A 10,379-nucleotide genomic window follows, 5' to 3' on the forward strand; every position below is an offset into this window, starting at 1 on the left:
AGAGAGTCTGCATATCAAATACACAGCCTATATATTAAAAAGATTCAGTTTGTGTTTTGAGAAACTTTGAGACATACAATTGATTTTCTCCCTCTCATATTAATTAACTACGGATTTATATGTCTACATTTTGCTAGGAGTGTACATAAACACCATTCCCACCACCAAAAGACTGTGACCCATCCCTCCCGCCCACTCCCAACCCCCACTGGCCCAGGAAGCTGCATGTCTACCCCTCACCACTGGGTTTTTACTTTGGTGCCCTACTTACAATTTGATCAGGTCCTGCTTTTAGTTTCCCTTTCAGATCTTCTTTGTCAACTTCTGTTGATGAGTGGGATCATCCCATACTCATCTTTATCTTTCTGACTTAGTTCACTTAACATAATTCCTTCTAGCTCTGTCCAAGATGGGTCAGAGAAGGTGGGTTCATTGTTCTTGATAGCTGCATAGTATTCCATTGTGTATATATACCACAGCTTTCTCAGCCACGCATCTGTTGTTGGGCATCTGGGTTGCTTCCAGGTTTTAGCTATTATGAATTGTGCTGCTATGAACATAGGAGTACACACCTCTTTTTGGTTGGGTGTTATGGAGTCCTTGGGGTATAACCCCAGGAGAGGAATTACTGGATCATATGGAAGGCCCATGTCTAGCCTTCTGAGAGTTTTCCAGACTGCTCTCCACAGAGGCTGTACCAATTTACATTCCCACCAGCAATGTAAAAGGGTTCCTCTGTCCCCACATCCTCTCCAGCATTTGTTGCTGCTGTGCTTTTTGATGTATGCCATTCTTACAGGAGTGAGGTGGTATCTTAGTGTTGTCTTAATTTGCATTTCTCTGACAATCAGTGACCTAGAGCAGTTTTTCATATGTTTGTTAGCCTTTTGGATCTCCTCTGAGGTGAATGTTTTGTTCATATCCTCTGCCCATTTTTGGATGGGGTCATTTGCTTTTTTGGTGCTAAGTTTGCTGAGCTCTTTATATATTTTGGTGATTAATTTCTTGTCTGATGTCTGGCATGTGAAGATCTTCTCCCATTCTGTGAGGGGTCTCTCTGTTTGTTTAATAGTTTCTTTGGATGTGCAGAAGCTTTTCAATTTGATGTAGTCCCATTGGTTTGTTTCTGCTTTAGTCTTCCTTGCAATTGGGTTTGATTCATCAAAGATGTCTTTGAGGTGTACATGGGAAAGTGTTTTACCAATGTTTTCCTCTAAGTATTTGATTCTTTCTGGTCTGACATCTAGGTCTTTGATCCATTTGGAGTTTGATTTTTGTTTCTGGTGAGATAAAGTGGTTCAATTTCATTCTTCTGCATGTTTCAACCCAGTTTTCCCAGCACCATTTATTGAAGAGAGCCTCCTTTTTCCATTTAATCCTTTGGGCCCCTTTATCAAAGATTAGATGCCCATAGGTGTTGGGATTTACTTCTGGGTTTTCAATTCTGTTCCACTGGTCTGTGTGCCTATTTTTGTTCCAGTACCATGCTGTTTTGATGATGATGGCTTTATAATATAGTTTAAGGTCTGGGAGTGTGATGCCTCCATTTCTGTTTCTTTTCCTTAAGATGGTTTTGGCAATTCTAGGTGTTTTCATGTTCCAGATAAATGATTGTAGTGTTTGTTCTATTCTCTTAAAGAAGCTTGGTGGAACTTTGATGGGTATTGCATTAAATTTGTATATGGCTCTGGGGAGAATATTCATTTTGATGATATATATTCTTCCAATCCATGAGCATGGGATATCTTTCCATTTCTTGGTATCAGTTTCTATTTCCTTGAGTAGCGACTCATAGTTTTCAGCATACAAGTCTTTCACTTCTTTGGTCAACTTTATTCCTAGGTATTTGATTTATTTTGCTGAAACAGTAAATGGGAGTGATTTCTGGATGTCTTCTTCTTCAGATTTAGTGTTTGCATAAAGAAATGCCACTGATTTTTGTACATTGATTTTGTAGCCTGATACCTTGCTATATTGCCTAATAACTTCCAGTAATTTTCTACTGGATTCATTAGGGCTTTCTATGTATACTATCATATCATCTGCAAATAGTGAGAGCTTGACTTCTTCCCTTCCAATCTGTATTCCTTTGATTTCTTTCTCATGCCTGATTGCTATGGCAAGAACTTCCAATACTATGTTGAAGAATAACAGTGACAGTGGACAGCCATGTCTAGTCCCCAATCTGAGGGGGAATGCTTTCAGCTTCTGTCCATTGAGTATGATGTTGGCTGTAGGTTTGCTATATATAGACTCCACTATCTTGAGGTATTTCCTATCTATTTCCATTTTTTGTAGAGTTTTGAGCATGAACGGGTGTTGGATTTTGTCAAAGGCTTTCTCTGCATCTATTGAGATAATCATGTGGTTTTTGGCTTTGCTTTTATTAATGTGGTGAATGACATTGATTGACTTACAGATGTTGAACCAGCCTTGCATTCCTGGGATGAATCCCACTTGGTCATGATGAACAATCTTTTTGATGTGTTGCTGTATCCGGTTGGCCCAGATCTTGTTTAATATTTTGGCATCTATGTTCATCAGAGATATTGGTCTGTAGTTTTCCTTTTTTGTTCTGTCCCTATCAGCTTTTGGTATCAGAGTGATGTTGGCTTCATAAAAGGTGGAAGGGAGTATTCCTGTTTCTTCAATCTTATGGAATAGCTTAAGAAGTATGGGTATTAACTGTTTCCTGAAAGTTTTGTAGAATTCGTTTGTGAAGCCATCTGGTCCAGGACTTTTGTTGTTGGGGACATTCTTAATAACGGTTTCAATTTCTTTGTCTGTTATTGGTGTATTTAGATTTTGTAGTTCTTTTTGATTCAGTTTTGGAAGTGCATAGGTTTCTAGGAATTGTTCCATTTCTTCCAGATTCTCTAGCTTGGTGGCATATAGTTCTTTATAGAAGTTTCGCAGGATTCTCTGTATTTCTGTGGTGTCAGTTGTGATATCTCCTGCATCGTTTACAATTCTATTAATTTGAGTCTTCTCTCTTTTTTGTTTGGTGAGTCTGGCTAGGGGGTTGTCAATTTTGTTTAATCTTTCAAAGAACCAACATTTGGCTTCATTGATCTTTTGTATGGTTCTTTTATTTTCGATGTTGTTTATTTCTCCTCGAACTTTAGTGATTTCTGTCCTTCTGGTTGCTTTAGGGTTCCTTTGTTCCTCTTCCTCTAAGTCCTTGAGGTGTGCAGTAAGGTCGTTCATTTGAGCTTCTTCTTGGTGTTTAATATGTGATTGTATGGCTATAAGTTTCCCTCTCAGTACTGCTTTCGCTGTGTCCCAAATATTTTGATAGGTTGTGTCTTCATTTTCATTAGTTTCCAGGAACATTTGAATTTCCTGTTTGAGTGAGTCTCTGACCCAGTGGTTCTTAAGGAGCATGTTGTTCAGTTTCCAAATTCTATGTCTTTTAATAATTTTCCGTTTGTTGTTAAAAGTTAGTTTTACTCCACTGTGGAGTATATCCTTGAGTATGTGTTATGTGGATTTGAAAAGAAGGTGCATTCCAGTTTTTGGGGGTGGAGGAGTCTGAAAATGTCCAAGAGGTCTAGTCTGTCGATCTCTTCATTCAATTCTCTTGTATCTTTATTGGTTCTCTGCTTTGTTGATCTGTCTAAGTGTGAGAGTGGGGTATTGAAGTCTCCCACTATTATTGTATTACTATTGATGAATTTTGAAATTCTTTCAGTAGATGCTTAATGTATTTAGATGGTCCCTCGTTGGGTACATAGATGTTATTAATTGTTAAGTCTTCTTGGCTGATTGATCCTCTAATCATTATGTAATGTCCTTGCCTATCTTTTATTACTTTATTTAATTTAAAATCTATCATGTCTGAGATGAGAATGGCTGTTCCTGCCCTTTTTTGTGGTTCATTAGCCTGTATGATAGTTTTCCATCCTTTCACTTTAAGTCTGTGTTTATCTTGTGACAGATGGGATTCTTGCAAGCAGCATATGGTTAGGTTATGTTTTCTGATCCATCCCCCCACCCTGTGCCTTTTGATGGGTGAGTTTAAGCCATTGACATTTATTGATATTATGGATTTAATGTATTGTAGTGCAATTGTTCTAAAAACAAAAATGTTTGCTCTGATATATTTCCAGTATTATAGTGATGTTCTTGTTTATAAGAGGTCTTTTAGTACCTCTTTCAGGGCCGGCTTGGTGATGGTTGCCTCCTTTAACTGTTGTTTATCTAAGAAGGTTTTGATCCCTCCATCTAGTTTGAATGAAAGTCTAGCAGGATATATTATCCTTGGTTGAAACCCTTTTTCATTCAGGGATCGATAGATATCTTGCCATTCTCGTCTGGCTTTTAGAGTTTGAGTGGAGAAGTCTGCAGATAATCTTATGGGTTTTCCCTTGTATGTGACTTTTTGTTTCTCTCTTGCAGCCTTTAGGATCCTTTCTTTATCCTTACTTCTTCTCATTGTGACTATGATGTGTCTTGGTGTCTTCAGGTCTGGGTTGATTCTGTTTAGTACTCTCTGGGCCTCTTGAATCTTGATATCCTTTCTGTTATTCAGGTCTGGGAAGTTTTCTTGTATTATTTCCTCTAGAATGTTTGCTTCCCCTTCCTCTGTTTCTTCCTCTGGCAGGCCAATTATACGAATGTTACTTCTTTTGAGATCATCCCATATGTCTCTGTTGTTGTTTTCAGTGTCTCTCAATCTCTTTTTAAGCTCTTTCACCTCTTTCTTAGTTTTCTCTAACTCATCCTCTGTCTGACTAATTCTGTTTTCTGCTTCTGTTAGTCTGCTTTCCCTTGCCTCAGCTTCTTTCTTCATTACAGCTATTTCAGCTTTCAGTTCTCTAATTGCCTCAAGATAATCAGTATTTTCCTTGGGGGTCTCAACTGTTGTTTCCCTAGTACTGCCATTCCTTTCCTCCAATGTTGTTTTCATTTCTGTGATTAATAAGTTTATTATTGCTTGCATACTTTTCTTATCTATGGTTACTTCTGGCTGATTTGTAGTTTCTTCTGGGCTCTTGTCTTCATTCATTGGAGTAGCAGTTTTATTTGTTTTTGATCTACCCATTTTTTTATTTATGTGTTTTTTTTATGCTCTGTTGTTCCTCAGTTGTTGTGTCTTGAGTGCAAGTAACACTGTACTAAATACCTTTATGACAATTGCACTCACCAACCTCCGGAATTACAGTATCAACTGACGTAAGTATTGAAGTAGTTTAATAGTTACCAGTTAGCCAAACAATTTCTCCAGTCCATGAAAAAATAGTAACCAATTCCCAGTGAAGAAAGAGAAAAGAAAGAGAGGATAGCAAGAATAGACAGTTATGCAAATCTACTATCCACTGTATATTCTAGGGGTAACAAGAGGGGAAAGGGAACTAGAGCAGAGATACACACATAGAGAGTCCACTCTGAGTCAGATTTCTTCCCCAAAATAAGTCACAAATTCAGAAAGGCAAAGAAGAAGGAAGAAGTGTATGACAAGATTAAAAAAAATAGAGAGAGAGAGAGAGACAAGAGAGAGAAAAGAGAGAAAATAAGAAAAAGAGTTGTAATTAAAGAGCAGTGCAAGGAAATTCCCAAATGTGTATCAGTGAATTCAAAAAAGCACCCTGTTTGGTGGTGTGGGGTATCCTGCTAGGAGCTGGTCCCCAGGGACTGCTTATGGGGGGGGGGGAAGGACGTATGCTTGAAAATTAAAAGGAAGAAAAAAGAATTTTTCCCCTACTCTAATTCTTAACCCAAATTAAGTTATAGTCACCTCCTTGGTGTCACCACTAGGACCCCTTATTGGCTGGCCTGCTAAAGGCAGAAAATCCTACTGTTTCCAGGAGATGTGTTCGGAGCTCAGTGGCTAGCAGCTTCTCAGTCCGCCATCTTCTGGGAAACTCCCCCCTCCAGACTTTTTTAAAGGATTTCTCGAAAATGAAAACTAGCTCTAAGTCCTTTGATCCAATGAGAGCTATACTTAAGAAGTCTTTGGATCCACCCTCAGGGTCGCGGTGGTCCCTGGAGACTCCCAAGAAAAAGCCCCCGAGCTATAGTGCTCCCTCCGGGTCCTCTGCCGGCCGCCCAGCAACGCTTTGCAACCGGCGGAGGAGCCGCCTTCCCGGGCGGAGGACAATGCCTGGCGCACCCACCTTGCCCGCCGCCGCCTGGGAAGTCTGGAGCAGCCTGCCTGTTAGTCCGTGCCACCTTTACTCTAATTCTTAACCCAAATTAAATTATAGTCATCTCCTTGGTGTCACCACTAGGACCCCTTATTGACTGGCCTGCTAAAGGCAGAAAATCCTACCGTTTCCAGAAGATGTGATCAGAGCTCACGCTGCTAGCAGCTTCTCAGTCTGCCATCTTCCTGGAACTCGTGAGTCTCTTTTAATTAGAAGGGTATTAGTGTTGAATTCATGGCCTCCTAGTATGTCCTTGCACTCATTGGATTGCAAATCACAAAGATCCTATTTTTCATGAGGCCACAATCATAGGGCCATATCTTTTGAGGGACACAGTTTAGCTTATAGAAGGCTGCAATTAGTCCACTCACAAAACCCCAAGGCAAGTGCTTTGTGTATCCTGGGTACTGACCAGGCCACATCAAGGCACTGTAGATCTCTGCAGTATTTATGTGGAACTGAAATCATGTGGTGTCTCTCTGGGGGCATTTAGAGACTGGACAAGGAAACAAGCATAGACATATTGATAGAGAAAGAAGAAATGTATTAAGAGCATGTGTACCGGGGAGTCGGGCTGTAGTGCAGCAGGTTAAGCTCACATGGCGCAAAGCACAAGGACCGACATAAGGATCCCGGTTCGAACCCCAGCTCCCCACCTGCAGGGGAGTCGCTTCATAGGCAGTGAAGCAGGTCTACAGGTGTCTATCTTTCTCTCCTCCTCTCTGTCTTCCCCTCCTCTCTCCATTTCTCCATTTCTCTCTATCCTATCCAACGACAACAACAATAATAACTACAACAATAAAACAACAAGGGCATCAAAAGGGAATAAACAAATAAAATAAATATAAAAATAAATAAATAAATAAAATAATAAAAAGAACATGTGTACCTTTTGTGCAAATGGGAGGGACCCAGCAAAGCTGAATGACTCACTGTGATATCTCAGTTGCCTTTTATAGTAGCTTTGCTAACTTGCAAGAGGACTTTGAGAAGAGGGGAAATGTCAGTTAGAGAGAATACCAAAAGTGGGCACAAAAAAGCAAGGGCATACAGATTTAACCTCTGTTTTGTTTATTCAAGAAGTGAGGGGGTTAGATCTTCCAGGGAGGTGCCTTTAAGGAGAAGTTTACATGTAAAATATATTTCAAACAACCGTACCTTGTCTTGATCTCTCCCATAAAATCAATCTTTTACCAGAGACATATATTGGGGGTGGTACATTTTTGTTCCCTGATTGTACAAAGCTTTCCTACTTTGGACAGAAGAACCTGTCCTGGTTTTGAGAGGTCAGAAGCCAAAGATTAGACCTGCGCTTTTATTTTTCTTTTAATATTTATTTATTTATGAGAGAGAGCAAGGCAGAAAGAGAGAACCAGAGTATCATCCTGGTATATGTGATTCTAAGGATTGAATTCTCATGCTTGAGAGTCCAAGATTTAATCTATGCACCACTTTCTGGGCTATGGTGCCATCTTTTTTGGGTGTTTTTGTTTCCACTAAAAGTCTGAGAATACCCACACCTATGGACAGCTAAATTAAAATTTTTTTTAATTATATTTATTTATTTTCCCTTTTGTTGCCCTTGTTGTTTTTATTGTTGTTGTTGATGTTATTGTTGGATATGACAGAGAGAAGTGGAGAGAGGAGGGGAAGACAGAGGGGGAGAGAAAGACAGACACTTGCAGACCTGCTTCACCGCCTGTGAAGTGACTCCCCTGTAGGTGGGGAGCTGGGAGCTAGAACTGGGACCCTTACTCCAGTCCTTGAGCTTTGCGCCACATGCATTTAATTGCTGTGCTACCGCCCGACTCCCGGACATCTAATTTTTAACAAAGGTGCCCAGACTATTAAATAAGGAAAGGGGAGTTTTCAACAAATGGTGTTGAAAAAAAATGGGTTGAAATATGCAGAAGAATGAAACTGAACCACTATATTTCACCTAACACAAAGGTAAATTCCAAATGGATCAAGGACTCAGATGTTAGACCAGAAACTATCAAATACTTAAGGGAAAATATTGGCAGAACTCTTTTTTGTATAAATTTTAATGACATCTTCAGTGAAACAAATTCAGTTACAAAGAAGATTAAGGCAAGAATAAACAAATTAAATTTGACTACATCAAATTGAAAAGCTTCTGCACAGCAAAAGAAACCAATACCCAAACATAAAGACCGCTCACAGAATGGGAGAAGATCTTTACATGCCATACATCAGACAAGAGGCAAATAACCAAAAAATATATAAATAGCTCGCTAAACTCAACAACAAGAAAACAAATGACCCCATCCAAAAATGGGGCATAAACAGAATATTCACAACAGAAGAGATCTAAAAGGCTGAGAAACATGAAAAAGTGCTCTAAATCATTAATTGTCAGAGAAATGCAAATAAAGACAACAGTGAAATACCATGTCACTTCTGTGAGAAAAGATAGCAGCAACAAATGCTGGAAGGTTGTGGGGATAAAGGAACCCTCCTGCACTGCTGGTGGGAATGTAAATTAGTCCAATCTCTGTGAAGAGCAGTCTGGAGAACTCTCAGAAGGCTAGAAATGGACCTACCATATGACCCTGCAATTCCTCTCCTGGCGATATAGCCTAAGGAAACAAACACATCCATCCAAAAAGATTTATGTATACCTCTGTTCATAGCAGCACAATTTATAATAGCCAAAACCTGGAAGCAACCCAGGTGTCCAACAACAGATGAGTGGTATCCAACAACAGTGAGCAAGTTGTGGTCCATATACACAATGGAATACTACTCAGCTATTAAAATGGTGATTTCACCATTTTCAGCTCATCTTGGATGGATCTTTAAGAAAGCATGTTAAGTGAAATAAGCCAGGAACAGAAAGATGAATATGGGATGATCTCACTCACATGCAGAAGTTGAAAAAACAAGATCAGAAAAGAACACACTAAGCAGAACTTGGACTGGAGTTGGTGTATTGCACCAAAGTAAAAGACTCTAGGGTGGGTGGTAGTTAGAGTTCAGGTCCTGGGGCAGGATGGCTGTTGGGGTTGTATTGTTAAGTGGAAAACTGGGAAATGTTATGCATGTACAAACTATTGTATTTACTGATAATTGTAAAATATTAATCCCCCAACAAAGAGATAAGAAGTCTGAGAATATTCCTCACATAGACATTATGCACCTTAAAAATTTATAGCAAAGCATACACACAATAGAACCTACCATCTTCTTAAAAATGTTTATTTTATTAGTGATTTAATATTGATTTACAAAGTTATGGGATAACAGGGGTATAATTCCATACCTTTCCCACCACCAGTGTTCTGTGTTCCCATTCCCTTCACTGGAAACTTCAGTAGTTCTCCCAAGTAGTATCTCACCAGTATGGGTTGAGATATATATATATATATATATATACACATTTTTTCTATGGTCCTGCCTTCTCTTACTTTCTAAGTCACACCTACACCCATTACTAGTTCTGAATGTCCATCTTATTTTTTCCCTCTCTCTTCACTCTCCTGGTCCTAATGGAATTAGAGCTATCATCTTAACCATTTCAAGTGTATTGCTTAAAGACATTCAGTACATTTGCATTGTCATGAAATTACCATTATTATCATCATCACCTCCAGAATTTGTCACCATCCTAAAGTGAGACTCCATCCCTATTAAACACTCCCTGTGCTGGAAAGGTATCTAACTCAGTAGGGCACTCATCTTTCCACACATGAACCAAAGATTCTAGCCCTGCTATTACACAAGGAAATCTCTGGTTCTGTGGTCTTTCTATGTATTCTCTCTCTTTCTTTCTGCACTGAAAGCACAAAGGTCCACAGGACTCCTAAGTTCTGTTTCAGGTGGCATACCTCCTGGCAGAGTTATAGAACCTAGATACAGATCAAGGCACATGAAATAGGACACACTTTATATACCTTAAAGTAAAAATGTGCAATAATCTACAGTGACTCAATAAGTGAGCAAGCAAGTAGAAAGACAAAAAAGGCAACATAAAGTACTTAATCAAATATTTTCTGGTTAGACCTAGGTATCATCCTCACCTACTTCCTATTTCTCTTCCCTCAATCACTCTAATCCTAACCCTGTCAGATAAAGGAATACAAAAGCTGGATATGGTCAAAAGATTGCCATACTTTAATAATGGTCCTTTTGGCCACTACCAGGTCACCCCATCATTTGGGGTCCTAGTCAGGGAATCCTGTGATTCCCACATAAATATGATAGCCCTAAATA

This window comes from Erinaceus europaeus, chromosome 1 (genome assembly GCF_950295315.1).
Source record: "Erinaceus europaeus chromosome 1, mEriEur2.1, whole genome shotgun sequence".
NCBI classification, from domain to species: Eukaryota; Metazoa; Chordata; class Mammalia; order Eulipotyphla; family Erinaceidae; genus Erinaceus; species Erinaceus europaeus.